The sequence below is a fragment of the Lolium perenne genome, chromosome 7 (genome assembly GCF_019359855.2).
Source record: "Lolium perenne isolate Kyuss_39 chromosome 7, Kyuss_2.0, whole genome shotgun sequence".
Lineage (NCBI taxonomy): Eukaryota > Viridiplantae > Streptophyta > Magnoliopsida > Poales > Poaceae > Lolium > Lolium perenne.
Genome location: NC_067250.2, coordinates 310,679,808 through 310,696,330, shown reverse-complemented (window position 1 = coordinate 310,696,330; position 16,523 = coordinate 310,679,808).

The following is a 16,523-nucleotide window of genomic DNA, read 5'->3' as shown; positions in this document are numbered from 1 at the left end:
ACGCGGTGGTCGCCTGCGCCGTCGCCGCTTTGTTCCAACCACCTCCGGCCATCGCCGGCGGTGAGATGGGGCGCATCTGCACCGCCTCGTGACGGCGCACCAGATCTACGGCGTCGATCTGGTCCTCGCCGCCTCCGCTTCTCGTCCCCAACTCGTCTGCTTACAAGGCCGTGGAGTTCTGCGGCGATTCGTCGCCGCCGACGCTCCTGGCGTCGTGGCGCCGCCGTGGCTTCGCCACCGTGTGCGTGTGCTGCCGGGGTACCACCATGGCCCGGCTTGGCCTGGCGCCGCCGTGCTCCGGCGCGTGCCGCCGTAGCCGCCATGGCTACACCGTCCTGCTCTGTTCCAAGTAAGTGCTCCGCCTTTCTCTTTCTCTTGTGCCTTTCTTCCTCCTCCTCCAGTAGCCCTGGCCATGGCTTCCCTCCTTGTGGAGGTGCTGGCCGTGCTCAGCTGCTGTGTTGTTGCTTGCTGTTGCGGTGTTGCCTGTGCTACTGCCATGAACCCTCGCTACTATGCTGCCCTATTCTGCCTAATGGCTATGCTTATGCTGCTGCTGTGCTGCTACCATGGTCCTAGCTTATGAATTCATGCTTGAGCTTGTAAAAGCTTGCATTTCTTACTAGAGTTCTTCCCTGTGCCTCTGTCTTGTTTCTATGCTTGCCTGACACTCCAGTGTACTCATATATGCTTCAATGGCTTAATTGCAGTATGCAATTCTTGCAAATTTGCAAGTGCCAGAGCTTCTGTGGCTAGTTCTTGTGCTCAAATTCATGAGCATGCTCATCTGAGCATTGCTGTTGGCTTAATGGTATGATTCAGTGATGAGCACTAAGTGCTTTACTTGTTTGCCATGGTCCAGTGGTACATCATGTATTTGCTGTGCTTCTGGATACAATTACATTTGATTATCTGTGAAGCAACTGTTGATTATGTGTGGCTTTTTAATTATCTGGTTCATGCTCTGCTGCTCAGTGATGCCCTAACATGTATTGGCATGCGATAACAAACTCTGATGATCATATGATCATTTCTTGTTTGTGAATTAGTGGGTGCCCCTCTCTGTGACTCACTGGTACTCATTCAGTGCTATTTGTGCTTCCTACAGACTTAGTCTGGGTGTGCTGGTGCTTGTCTAAGCATCAGTGACTGTGTACAATGATCCTTTGGATCATCTGCAAGGCCCTGTGCATCAGTAGCTTATCTGTTTCATTTATCTGCTTAATTTGCCTTTTTATTTGGATAAATGATGTGAACTGTTTAACAGTAATGATCATATGAATGAATTGGATGTAGCTAGAAGGATGCCAACATCTGTTGGGTACCCTAGCTCTTACTGAACCCTCTTGGGTAATGATGTGATGACTGGAAATGTTGGATGTGGGTTGAGGTGGCCTTGACAGCCACTTGGTGCTGTCATGGTGGCTCCCCTTTTTTCTCTGTGGCTTGGTGAATGCATCACTGGTCAATCTTTTGTTAGATTTTCAGTGCTCTTTACTGTTGACAAACAAAATAGACATCATTAAGTCTATCTGTCTGATGGTTAGCTAGCTATGGTTGTGTCTTGTAAATCTGGCTGTCTAGACAGGATCCATCAATGATGGATTCCTTTGGTTATACCACTGTATTGATATGACCAATGTTCCCTTGATGAATTCTTTCTAGCTAGGTCACTGGTTTGCTGGCACCAAATGGCTTGGCAGCCATATGATGATACAAACAGGGTTTTCCACCCATTTTGCTTCTGTGATGCAAGTGTATGCTGATTTATGAGCAAATCAGTGTTTTGCTCAGGTTCTTTTGTGTATACCTCACTCCAGCTCCTAGAAAGTGGGTGTTGGTGTAGAGGTTCAGCTGTTGGTTGAGTTCTTGGCTTGCCCTGCTCCTCCTTGCAAGCTTGATCTCTTGGTTTATTTTCTGGTGATTGGGAATAGATGAAACAGCTCTAGTTGTTCACCTGTTCTTGGTGTTCTTGGCTGTTCTTGGTGCCTGGTGACTTACCCTGCTGCTTGGTCGATGAATGAGCTAGGGTTTACTGTGGAAAAGGTTTTATATGGTTGGCCCTTGCTTCTCTGATCGACAGCTCCACCTTTCCCTTTGGTGACTCACTGTGTGTGTGTGCTGCATGCACACAGCCTTGTGAGCAGGCTGTGTGTGTGTGTCTACCAGATACTTTGCACTTGGGCTTTGAGAGGATCAGCTCGGCAGAGTTGATCATATCTTCTCAATTCCCATTTCTTTGCTAACCTGCCAAGTGGCAATGCCACTTGGCATAATGCTATGTTTGATTGGTGTTTTATGCAGGGACCTAAATGATGATCCAGATGGACATGAAGCTCATCAAGTCCAAGATCAAATGAAAATTAGCTTGTAGTATTTAGGATAGAATCTTTCCTTGTACTTTTCTTTTAATTCCTTTTTCTATTTTTCAATTTGTATAATGTGTTGTAATAATTCATATTACTATTCTGGATATTGTAATTGACAATGTATTATGTGTGATTATTAATAAAGCTCCCATTTTTCTTAATGAGCTTTATATAATTGTTGTACTATTTATATTCTTGATTACTTATAATTGTTTATTGAATTATCTCAAGTTTGAATTATGTGATATCCATTTTATGTTTGAATTTGAAATTCAATTTCAAATTTGGTTTTGAATTCAATCATACAACTTAAGATTGTGATGCATCTTCTCTTCTCTCTTCTCAAAACCCTAATCTAGTTAAGTAAGAACAAGTTCATCGCACTCTCGAAACCCTAACCCAGTAGGATGTCGAGAGAGAAACTTGTCCCTCTTCGATGCAGTTTTGTTTTTTTAAAAGCGCGAAATTTCCCCGTAATTTACGATGCAATGCACATCCCTTTCTAAAATCTACCCCTCGATCGTCTCTAAACCTGGGACATTACAGCTAAAGACCCAACGACAAGAACACATGCGCTTGTTAATTTCCTATTAGTGATAAAACCCCTAACTTAACCTCTGTTGAGATTATCTAGGTAGCATGTCAGGTGCAGTCCAATTGGCAGTCTGACGTTTTTCTTTCAAGTTAGTAACCCTAGAGTACTCATGTGTGCCCATTATGACGAATAAAATATGAGGTCCTTAATAATTTTATGATATAAAAGTTTTCTTGACAAAATGTGATCTAATAAAGGCTGCCTGACTTCTGATGTAGAACACAAAGCACATAATACATGATCAATCTTATTTACACATGAAATGACATATCAGTGAGTGTCGCGACCATATCAAAGGTACATTTTAGTTAACAAAGAATCAAATATCATCTATATATTCAACCAAGCATCAAGTATATAATTATCCCTACCAAACTCACTCAAAGTATACCGCTTTCGGTTCGGACATCTTAATGTCACAGTACACTAACCAAATGACTTGAGGTTGCTAAAATATTTTGGAAAAATATTAATAAGAGTTCATTATAGAAGAATCATGTCGTATATTGGACTAACAATAAACATTTTGTACAATATGTAAGCGGTAAGCACATCAAAAGTCCAATCAAGAGACCATTGAATGTCACTTCCATGCAGCTATCCCTCTCTCTCACCACCGCGTCGCTCAGCTTGGGCCATATGGAGGAAACCGAGCACCAACGGTAAGGTCCTCCACCCAGGGAGCTCCTCCACCCCTATTTTCGCTGACCTCGCCATGGTGGCGGCGGCCCTAGCCGCTGAAGGCGGCTTTGGGGAGAACACGCGGTGGACGCGTACACGCGCGGTGGCCATCCTTGGCAGTCTTCACCGACGCGGGGCGCCGGGCGGTGGCCCTCCTCTCCCCACCACCCCGGTGTAGATTTTACTTTTCCATTTTCATGTGCGCAAGACGATTAGTCAATGCATAAAATGACTCATGCATGCATGACGGCACACAGAGATCGCGACATGAAAAATCATCGCAAAGAATGAGTTCGACCACAGATTCCTGATGTCTACACATGCTTCTATTCTTGTAGACAATGTTGGGCCTCCAAGTGCAGAGGTTTGTAGAACATCAGCAAGTTCCCCTTAAGTGGATCATCCAAGGTTTTATCGAACTCAGGGAGGAGAGGTCAAATATATCCCTCTCAATCAACCCTGCAATTACGATACAAGAAGTCTCTTGTGTCCCCAACACACGCAATACACTTGTCAGGTGTATAGGTGCACTAGTTCGGCGAAGAGATAGTGAAATACAAGTAATATGGATGGTTATGAGTGGTAATTGCAATCTGAAATGAAAATGGCAGCAAAAAAACATGTAGCAGAACTTGTTGGAAACAGTGTTTCAATGCTTAGAAACAAGGTCTAGGGATCATACTTTCAATAGTGGACACTCTCAACAATGATATCATAATTGAATACATAAATATTATCTCTTCACACACATGCTACTCTAAACCACTCTCCAGTTGGATAACAAACACAAATTCACCGCGTAGGGCTGCATAAGCACTCCTTAAAGTTCGCGTTCCCAATCTATGGACGCCCCACGCTATCACTTTGAGCATACAAAGATAGTACTAACAAGACACCACAATTTATAAGTATTTCTGTAAAGTTTAGTCTAAGAGACAAACACAGTGTGCACACTGTCACCTTCACACCGTGGAACAAGGTGTCCCCGGAGATCACATAATAAAACCACTTGAGTAGCATAATAGTTGAAGAATAACATCTACTTATTCAACTAGATTGCAAAGCTCACGATTACATAAAGATCACACCATGAGAGAGAGATAGACCACTTAGCTACCGGTAAAGCCCTCAGCCTCGGGGGAGAACTACTCCCTCCTCATCATGGGAGTCAGCAACGGCGATGAAGATGGCGGTGGAGTCGATGAAGATACCTCTGGGGGCAATTCCCCGTCCCGGCAGGGTGCCGTAACAGAGACTTATGTCCCCCGAATCTTGTCTTCGATGGCGACGGAGCTACAGAACTTTTCGTGGATGGAGGCTGGTTGATTTAGGGTTTTCGCGTCGGGGGCATCTTATAGGCGGATGTGCAAGGTCGGTGGGCGCCAGGGGACCCCACACCACCCGTAGGAGCGGCTAGGGGGAGGCCGCGCCTAGGCATGGTGTGCCTCCCCTGGTGCCCTCCTCCGTCTCTGCTTTGGACTTCGTCCTCATGTCGGGGAAAAATAGGAGGTTTGTCTTTTGTTTCGTCCAATTCCGAGAATATTTCCTGTATAAATTTTCTGAAATACAAAACAGCAGAAAACATGAACTGACATTGTGGCATCTTGTCAATAGGTTAGTTCCGAAAAATACATAAAAGTGCCACAAAGTGTAAACAAAACATATAGAAATTGGTGTAAAACAAGCATTGAGTATCAAAAATTATAGATACGTTTGCAACGTATCAATTCCGCACACACGAATACAATCACCAATCAAAATAGCAAAATAGGGGAAATGGTTCACAAACTCATGCACATATATACACATTTTTTTCCGAGAAATGGGCTTTTTACCCCCAGTCCACCCCAATGCCTAAATTATATCATACATATGACATTGTGATCTCATGTAAGCCTCCAACTTGACATAGGAAATCCGTATATTTTTCTAAAGCTGAAATTTATCTCATTCAAAGTAGCCCATGCGGCTCGTTGTTGTAATAGTGCTGCACACATACTAGCTGCTTATGGTCAGTGAGTGTCGTGACCATATCAAAGGTAAATTTTAATTAACAAATAATCAAATATCATCTATATATTCAACCAAGCATCAAGTATATAATTATCTCTACCAAACTCACACAAAGTATACCGCTTTCCACTTCTAGGAAAAGGCCTACCGCCGGCGAACCTAAAAGGCACATTGCCGGCGCACCACGAGCCCGCCGGTGCGAACGCGCCGGTGATAAATGGACACTGCCGGCGCACCAGGTAGTGCGCCGGCGATATGTCAGCTACTGCCGGCGCACCACCCAAGCTTCGCCGGCAAAGCGAAATTCCACCGGCGCACGTGCAGCTGCGCGGCAGAGGTCTTCCAAAGATCGGCGCATGCCACGTGCGCCGGTAGTAGGGCATTTAGGTGCGCCGGTAATTATATTCGAAAATTCATTTTCCAGCTTTTTTTCTAGCATATTACAATACATATTTGACAGCAGTATATATTTACAACGCAGTTCATATTTAGACAGCATTACATGCAATATGAGAAGCACATAGAGAGCCAAGTTTCATTTCGGTATAAATACACAATTACGCAAGTCTCGTTCCGGAATGTGTTGATTCATACAACACATGTGCATATGCAACACCGAACGACGAAGTTTCACAAAGTTAGAAGTCTCGGTACATAGTCGTCACAAGTATCGTCATACACCTCACAATGTAGGTCCTAACCTAAACTACAATCACATAGAACATGACCAACATGGTCATGATGACCATCATCACGAAGGCCATGGTCTTCATCCGGTTCCTCCTCATGTCCCTCATCTCTCCCGCTAGATAACGGGCGTATCTTCCTTCCGCCTCCACCCTAGTGGGGTATCCCTTGTAGCTGTTGCCGCTGAAACGGTGCACCTGTCTCCGACAGTCCTCCCGATCGTCGTAGACTCCAGAACCCTCCTTGTACACGACATATGTCGTCGGCATCTCCATTCACAAGACAAGTAAAACGTTAGTACCAATGCAATGAACAAGTGCCAACTTAAATAAGAGACAAGTAGTATGAACTAAATAGCATGTGCCTCATACTTTGTTGGTCGAAATAAATAATAACATACATGGATGGGGTCAGTGAGGCTAGGTAGGATGCACAATAGTTTGATATTTGTGGCCATCACACCAAGCCTCACTAGCCCCACCCCGGAGTGTACAAGTGACCGAACATTTTAATCATCGGCCAATGCAATTAAGAAGTGCGAACTCAAATAGAAGACAAGTAGTACGAATTAAATAGCGTGCCTCATACTTTGTCGGTCGAAACAAATATTAACATCCAGGGATGGAGTCAGTGAGGCTAGGTAGGATGCACAATAGATTGATACTTGTGGCCGTCGCACCAAGGCTCACTGGCTCCACCCCCGAGTGTACGAGTGACCGAACATTCTAATCATCGGCGAACTCCAAATACGAGGCAAGTAGTGGTCGAGTAAATGCAAATAATTATTAAGCTATGTACGCCATAATCTTGAAATATATAGCAAAGTAAATGAAACTATAGACACATGTTCACATGCACATTCATACAACTAAATAAAAGCAACTAGTCGATTCTATGGGAATATATAGCAATTATTACAGTACGGAAGTTCAAGGACATATCGTTCAAGCTTTAACAAGTGTTCCCGTCGTAGGATCAGGTTGTACGCCTAGGGGGGAATGGACGGCAGCCCTCAAGCGAGTTGAACGGCCTCTCATCACGCGACATCTCCAAGCGGAGTTCTATCTCGTCATTAGGTGGTAGACCGTAGCCGTAGAAGAACTCGCTGCACCTATTGTTGACATCCTGCAGGATTATCGTGCAAATGAACCGCTGGATGCGACCCCAGTTCTTTCTAATCTCTCTATCGGGGACATCCGCCATGTTTGCAAACCTGTTTACGAGATTCTCTCGGCAGCAACATGTCATCTGCGTACTTTATGTACTCCTGCATCCGAAGGATGGCGTACCTCGCGTCCATCCCATTGTCGGGCGTCGATCGCCTCGAGGCAGGGAAGTTGATTGTGTGGGTTAAGACCAAGCCTCCTCGGGATTTCCTCTCTACTTTGAGGGGGCCTGCCTTGTTGGCGAAGCCGGTGAGAGCATCATTGAGAAGGGCCTTGATGTGGGTGTAGTCTTTCTTGTGGTCCCTACCCGAGTCGAGATAGACTGCATGCGAGTGTTGCGGGTGCACGACGATGAGGGTGCAGAACTTGTCTCTGCGGAAAACACACGGATTAACCTTTGGAAATGCAAATGGAGATATAGGATAGAATGGTAATGGGGGACTAGCGAGTGATTACTTACTCGGGGAAGTAAGGGATGAGAATGGCGCCCTTTTTAATGTTCGCCAGCATGAAATCCTCGACCTGCTGGGTGGCAATCGCCCGATCCCCAGCGTTGCAGATGATGCTCTCCCGCATATAGAAGGGGTCCATTATCGCGATGGTCGGCGTCTCCTCCTTAACAATGCGGGCGAGACAAGCTAAGAGCAACTAGGCGAACCACACTAAAGTGGAGCGCTTGCATGCGATAGATGCTGAAGATGTCGTTGAACCGGATGAAGCACAAGTCCGCGGGGTACTTCTCGACGAAGTTCATGCCAGTTGGCACCTTCGCCACCAAGAGAGGGTAACCAGGATCTTTTGATTTGAGAAGAAGGTTCTCCACATGCAAGACAGTCTCATGCAAGCTCCTCATATCCGGGGTGAGTTTCTTCACGACATGCTCCGGCAGCATCGGTTGACCCAAGTGATGCAGAGGTCGCCAATTGTTTGGCAACTTGTCAAGGAGTGGGACCTTGTCCTTGGATTTGGCCGCCGCCGCCTTGTCTTGGGCATCCTTCTTATTTTTCCTCTTCCTCTTCTTGGGTTGTACTGATGGACCCTCCATCGCCGTAGTGGCCGTAGCACGAAGTGTGTTTGGGCTCAACATATTTTTGACGGCGGCGGTGGCGACCTCCTCAGGATTTTCCTCCTCATCAGCCGTTTCTTGAGAATCGAACAGCTTCTTGGAGCACACATATTTCAAGCCCGGCGCATCCTCATGGACAACTTGTGAAGACGTAGGAATATCCCATTGGAAGTTGTCACGTTCATATTCCTCGGCCTCTGGCGCAGCGGGCTGTTGTGGTGGGGCGCTGACCTCTGGCGCAGCTGGCCGTTCTGGTGGGGCGATGACCACGGGCGCCGCTGGCTGTCGTGGAGGGACGCTGACATGTGGCGCCGCAAGGTGCTTGTCTTTGCTTGCCGTCGACCCCGAGTAGGTGTTGATCCGAATTAGGGTCTTCGGCCATAGCAGTACCCAACCCTTCAGTGAGGCCAGATTCAAGGGGCTATCGTCATCGGCACCATGCGGTTGATTAGGAGGAAACAAATCCTCATAGCCCGGTAACGCCCGATCCACTTCAACCCGGTAAACGTCATCCGCCATATCTCGTGTGTGCCACTTCTTATCCAGGGGCCGAAGGATGGACCCCCTCGCGACGTCTTTGAGTTCGTCGTTTACTCTCATCAAGAAGGTGCATGGCGTCGAGAGCGCCTGCGAGAACATGTGTATGGCGTTAGAGAGAGGGCAAGGATGACGAAACTAATATATTAACTTGATGTACACATTAGTTAATTACCGTGAGGGCGTTGAGCTCGGCTAATGTCGACGGGCCAGCACATGCGGCGGCGGGCGTGCAAGTGACGGAGGGGCTGCTACCCGGCATGGACGGTGAATCCCTAGCACCAGCGACATTGCCGGCGGCCGGAGGAGTCTCCATTATAACATTGTCATTGCCGGCGGACGGCGGCACCATCGAGTTGCTGCCGTTGAAGCTAACCACTTGCATTTTCGGGGGGGGGGGGGCTTGTTTGCCACCCTCATACCACGCTTGTAGAGCGTTGAAATCTGCTTGGACTGAAGCGGCGACTTCAGCTTTGACTTCAGGTACGAGTGTAGCTTTGAGTTGCGGTACCAGTTGCGGTACCAAACCAGCTTGGACTTGGGCTAGGATTGACTCCCTCATTTCCTCCGCCTCCCACTGCTTCCTCTCATTACGCGCATTTTTATCGGCCGCAGACGACAAGCCATAGTGACCATGCTTGTAGCCTGTACCGGTGCCAGCCACACGGCCTCTATGTGGCCTTCTCGTCGGTGAATGCTCATTAACGATGTTTAGCGCCCGTACGAGAGGCTTGTCCCATGCTACCCTGCCCGTCGACGCCTGGGACGAGGAGCCTTCGTCACCTTGAGAAAGTCTTTGTCTTTCTTCTTCCTGCGGAAGAAACGCGAACCATTTAGAAATGTTGCTACTATTATATGAACGATACTTGATCTAATTAAACCGGTAAATTGCTTACCAGTTTTTTCTCCAACGCCAGGACCTTCTGGTCGTTCGTGAACCAAATTATGTCGGTTACGACCTTCGGGTCCGTGACAAGTTCCCCGGTTAGTTTCTTCTTATGGTACCGGGACCTTATGAATCTTCTTTCAAGCGGGTCCTTGTACTTGAGCCAGGGGTTCTCAATGCCGGCATTTACATACGCCTTGTCCTCCTTCGCCCAATAGGGCTCCTTTCCCTCGTACCCACGGCTCCCAAGGTTGTGGTTGCCGATGTTAAGCTCCCGCATTTCCTTCCCCCACAACTTGCGATTCTTGGTTGCTTGTAGCTCTTCATTGGCCACAAAAGCATCAAAGTCCGCCTGGGTGACATGCGGAAAGGCGGAGTGGACCTCTTCGAAACCTTTGCCCTCAGCAATCAGCTTCCGCACCATGTACTTATAGCTGCTGAGGTGTTTGGTGAACTTCAGGAGGGCTTGTGAGTTCACAATGTTGTTGGTTTGATGACTGGAGGCGTAGTCGCCTAGGAACTTGTATCGTGCGTGCAACCTCGCAATGAGCTGGGCTCGCAAAGGCGCTTTGCTCTCAGCTCGGAGGTCCGTCTCGTTGAGATTGACGACCTCTCGGAGGATACATGCCAGTTGGTTGCCGTACCCCTTGGCAACATCCTTAGGCTCCACCGGCAAACCACTGGCGGGGTCCACCTCTTTGACTGTGTCTCTGCCGGTGCCGACCGTGTTTTGGCGCCTTGCCTTCCGCGGCCTCTTGGCTCCACTTGTCCCGGTGCCACTACTCCCGGCGGCGCCGCTAGGATCGTCGCCGCTTGTCTCGCCGCCACCCCCGGCGGCGCCGGTTGCCTCATCGCCGCTAGGCTCGTAGGTACTACCCCCGGCGGCGGCGCTTGCCTCGTTGCCGCTCGGCTCGTCGGCACTACCCCCAGCGGCATCCTCCATCTCATGGTCCTCATCGCCGCCAACACCAGCGGCCTCGGCATCCTCCTCCGTCCTAAAGAAGTGCCTATTGTAGTGCTCCTCTAACTCTTCTTGAGACGACATGGTGGCTTGCACTAATAGAAGATGAAAAAGAGTTAGAATTCACGGAAAAATTCGGCATGACCTTTGCTAAAAATTGGTCATGCCGAGTGCTAGAATTGCCGGAACAGAAATGAATCGACATTCCGGCACTCAATAGCAACTCAATCCCTGCAAATGTACAGAAATGCAAAAAGAAGACCATATACTTTAGCACCATTTCATTCTTGATCATTTAGTGTGGAGAGCAGCACCATTGCATCAGCATGCACAGCACCATATACATCAGCATACACAGCACCATATACATCAACATGCACTTAATCATTTCATATACATCATCATGCACTTAACATCAGCAGCACCATGCCAGTAGCATGCATTTCATTTTCAAACCAGAGAACAAATTCAGTAGCATGCATTTAACCAGAGACACAAAATCATTTTATATGCATACTGAATTCCTGACACAAAATCATTTCATAGCACTTACAGTAGCATAAAATAGCACTTGTTCTTACAGTAGCACCAGCTATGTTTAACAGTGTACATCAGGCCAGAGAATGAACATAGCACTTGTTCTTTTTAAATGAACCAGAGAATGAACATATCACTTGTTCTTTTTAAATAAAGTAAACCTACTGCTAGTGAATAAATGTGAGGTATGCCTAACCCTAACACTTGCTACTGGTGGCATTTGATGCTTAATTAGTTTTTATGTATTCAAAAATAAGAAGCAAATACCAATGAATTTTTGCATATCAACCAATGAATTTTATATATCAACCAATTCTTGGCAGTAGGCATTTAAATGAAGAACCACTACTGCATATATAGCAGCAGTAGCAACTACTGCATTTTGCATTTTACACCATAACCAGAATTCAAACACTAAAATAAAAACCATGAATGCAATGCAATGCAACCAGGGGTCATTGTACATATGAATTTACATTGTAATCCTCATAGTGAAGCTCTCTGCCCGGGGTCATTTTTATTTTGATCAATATATAAAACAATAGGAGCCTAGCTAAATGAACTAAATTTCAAACCAGATAACAAATTCATTTTCTTTTATTTTTTCAAACCAGAGAACACTTGTTCTTTTTATGAACCAGAGAATTGCTAACATCATTTCATCATTCATTTTAAACCAGAGAATTGCTAAAATTTGCATTTCTTGCAATGTTAACCAAAGGTAATCATCCATGAACCAGGGTAGTAGCATAAGCATTGCATTTTGCATTTCATTTTAAAATTGGTTTAGTTTCAAACCAGAGAGCTTAACTGTTACTATAATTTATATGCATTGCATTTTGCATTTCATTTTCACATTTAAAAGAATGAATTGAACCAGAAGAAGTCATAGGGCATCTAGCAAAACCATTTTCATTTTCATTTAATGAAGAACTAACATACTGCTTATTGTCTAGTTTTTATTTTCATCATAAACCATAGCATAAAAACACCCTACTACTATAGCTACTCCTAAACTAAATGAACCAGAGAACCATGTACATCATTTTCATTTTGTTTTAAATGAAACATAGAATGAATTGAACCCTAAAGTGTTCATTTCATCATTTTTTAAATGAACCAGAGAGAATAATTGCTATATCAACCAGCCAACATCTATAGAATTTATAGAATTTGCAAGAACTAGCACCAATTTGCAAGAATTAGCATTACAATTTGCAAGAATTTGCAAGAACTGGGCGCGCGGGGCAATTTGCAAGAACTGGGCGCGCGGGGCAATTTGCAAGAATTAGCAAGAATTTGCAACAAGAGGGAGGGGAAGAGGGAAGGGGAGAGGATGGCGGCCGCTCCTAGCTATGTTTACCGTGGCTGGCGCGCGGGGCAGGTGGTGGGGGCTGGTGGAGGGGACGGTGAGGACGGTGGCGCCGACGTCCCCGACCTGCTCCTCTCGGCGACTGCTCCTCTCGGCGATGGTGGCACGCGCGTGAGTGCTCCTCCTCTTGGCGACGCCCTGCTCCTCCTCGCGGCGGCGTTCTCCTCCTCTCGGCGGCGCGGAACGGGGGCGGGTGCAGGGCGGCGGCACGGTAGCTAGGGTTGGTTTGGGAATGGGGAAGAAGGAGAAAGGAGAGTCGCGTGGCGGTTAAGTCCTAGGTATAGCCGGACCACCTTATTGCCGGCGCACCACTTGTTTCGTTCGCCGGGGACAATTATACCCCCGGCGAACCAAATAGGTGGTGCGCCGGCAATAAGATGGGTCCGGCTATACCTGGGACTTGTCCCCCAGCCCTGGCTAGCCATTTACTTTTCTTTTTTTTATTTTCTTTTTCTTCATTTCTTTATTTCTTTTCACTTTTTTTGATGTTTCTTTTCTTTTCCCCCAAGTCATATACAAAAATGAGTTATGCATTACAAAAAATATGAGTTATGCATTGCAAAAAATATTAGTTATACATGTTGACCAACACAATATTAATTAGTCATACATAAAATATTGGCCATGACCATATGAGTAGTTATGAATTACATAAAATATGAGTTATAGATTGCAAATAAAGTTTTACATCATCGATTGAGAAGAGTGTTTCGCTTTCTTCTTGCTTTTCTTGCTCGTCGTTGAATAATTTAGCCCCGTGTCGTGACTTCTTCTTTTGAAGGGTCGACCTGATCTCGGTAGCGTGGTCCTGCTTCTTCTTGTGGTGTATGTTGTGTCTTCGTCCTCGGATTCTTCCATCATTGGGTCTCCGACTTGTCCTTCGAAGTCTTCCTCGTTGGCGACTCCATCCATTCCGACGATGGTCCTCTTGCCTCTCCTCACGATAACACGGCTAGGCCTGGATGGGTGCACGTGTTCTGCCAGTACCCATGGCTCATTCTGCGCGGTGGCGTTCGTGGACTTTGATTTGTTGGCTTCGGGTAGAAACATGGTGGTGAAATACCGGTCTTCTTTTCTGACGCTCTTAGCCCATCTGATACGGAACATCGGCACTTTCTCCCCAGCGTAGCTAAGCTCCCAGATTTCCTCGATTCTTCCGTAGTATCTAGTCTTTACGTCACCCGTCCAGGAATCCATCGTTACCCCTGAGTTCTGGTAAACACTGTTCTTGTCTTTTTCTTCCGTGTAGAATGTGTACCCGTTGATATTGTACGCTTGGTAAGTCATGATGTTGGGCGTGGGGCCATGTGACAAGGCCAATACTAGTTTATCCTTGTCAGAATCCATTGGTGGGGGATTAGCATCAATGTGGTCTTTGAACCAGCGCGCGAAAGAGGAGTTGTGCTCTCTGTATATTTCTGCTTCCGTCATCATCGGCTTGCCACTGTTCTCTATCATGGTTTTGTGCTCTTTCAACCAAGGATCGATCAAGTCAATGTGTTGTAGCGCTACTAAGTTGGCCCTGTCAAAGTCGGAACTCCGACCAGACATGTGCACGTGCAGTTCCTTCCTTCCATTTTTGTGGCCTACTCCCTCGAACCTGCGGAGGTGCTTGTTTTGAGGCAAACCAATAGGGTCCTCGATGTCTAGATAATTCGTGCAGAAAGAGATGCACTCTTCGGTGAGCCAGCCCTGTACGATGCTTCCATCCGGACGTGACCTGTTACGAACGTATCCTTTAATGACCCCATTCATTCTTTCAAACGGCATCATGTTGTGTAAGAATGCCGGCCCTAGACTGACGATATCATCCATGATATGGACCAACACATGGACCATCACGTCAAAGAATGCAAAGGGAAGTACATCTCCATCTCACATAGGATCACCACGATCTCTTCCTGGAGCCTTGCGAGTTTCTTCACGCTTATCGACTTCCGAGTTATGACGTCGAAGAAGTTACAGAGCCCGATCAGCGTTGCACGGACATGGTCATCCATTATACCTCGGATTGCAACCGGAAGAATCTGCGTCATCATCACGTGACAGTCATGAGACTTCATGCCGCTGAAGTTTCGTTTCTTGGGGTCCATGTATCCGCTTATTAGCCCGGAGTAACCGAAGGGCACTCGACTCCTACAAGGCAATTGAAAAATTGATCGACCTCGGCCGGACTAAAAGTGAAGCAGGAGGGGGACAGTAATAGTCCGGCTGCTTAATCCTTTTGCGCTTCGACCGCCGTCCGCCTCCTCCTCCGATCGTCCCTCTTGGGCCGGCGGGATACTGAAGCTCTTCCCCGATGCCCAAAACTTTCAGGTCCTGTCTTGCTTTCGGCCCATCTTTGGTCCGGTCCGCATGTTGAGAAGAGTGCCAAGCAAGCTCTCGCACACGTTCTTTGTAATATGCATGACATCAAGGCGGTGAGGTGTATCGAGAATTTTCCAAGACGGCAAGTCCCAAAACACGGACCTCCTTTTCCATACACCAATGAGCGGCGTCGTTTCCTTTTTCTTCTTCTTCTCTCCAGTGCTTTTGACGAATCTTTCCTGCGCAGGGCACTCCTTCCAAACTTTCAGTAATGTATCGATCTCTTCGCCGCTCTTCTTACGTGGAGGTCCTCGGGGTTCATTTGTACCATCGAACAGATCTCCACGCTTTCTCCATGGGTCAGTTTTCTGTAGCCACCTTCGATGCCCCATGTAAACTGTTTTCGAAGAGCCGGGATCCTTACCAAGCTGCAAAAACATCGTCTCTTCCATGCACCTGACACATGCCTTGTGTCCATGGCACACCCGGCACAAAATGTAACCGTATCCGAGGTAGTCCTGCACCGTCGTGATCAACGCGGCTCTCAAAGGGAAATATTCTTCCGCGACGGCGTCCCATGTATCTACCCCTTCCTCCGCCCACAACGTTTCAAGCTCCTCCTTTAATAGTTCGAGATACATGTTGATATCGTTTCCTGGCTGTGTCGGCCCTTGAATTAGCATACTCATCTGTATGTACTTCCTCTTCATGCACAACCAGGGCGGGAGGTTGTAGATCCATACAAACACGGGCCATGTGCTATGTGTGCTGCTCTGGTTTCCGAACGGATTGAATCCATCCGTGCTCGCACCCAACCCGATGTTTACGGGATCTGCCCCAAAACTTCCGAATTCATTGTCTAATACTTTCCACCGGCTTGCATCCGAAGGGTGCGTCAAAGACCGGGTGCTCAATCCGCTCTTTATCATTCAACACTGCCTCCTTTCTTTCTGCGTGCCAGCGCATGAGCTTTGCTTCCTTGCGGTCCGCGTAGAACCGTTGAAGCCGGGGGGTGAGCGGGAAGTACCACACAACTTTCCGAGGAGCTTTCTTCTTCCCTTTCTTGTACCGTTCAGCTTCACACACAGGACATTTGGTCTTGTCCATGTGCTCCTTGCGATACATGATACGATCGTTGATGGTGCGTGATACTTTTCGTGGGGTAAGTCGAGAGGGCACGTGATTCTCTTGGCCTCGGCTAGACTACCAGGACACGTGTTCCCGGCAGGAAGGAGATCTTTCACGTATTCCAGGATGTCGTCGACGCTTGTGTCCGTCCATCCGTGTTTCGCCTTCATCTGCAGCACATCGAGAGCTACTCTCAAGCGAGACTCCCCCAACCCGCGACC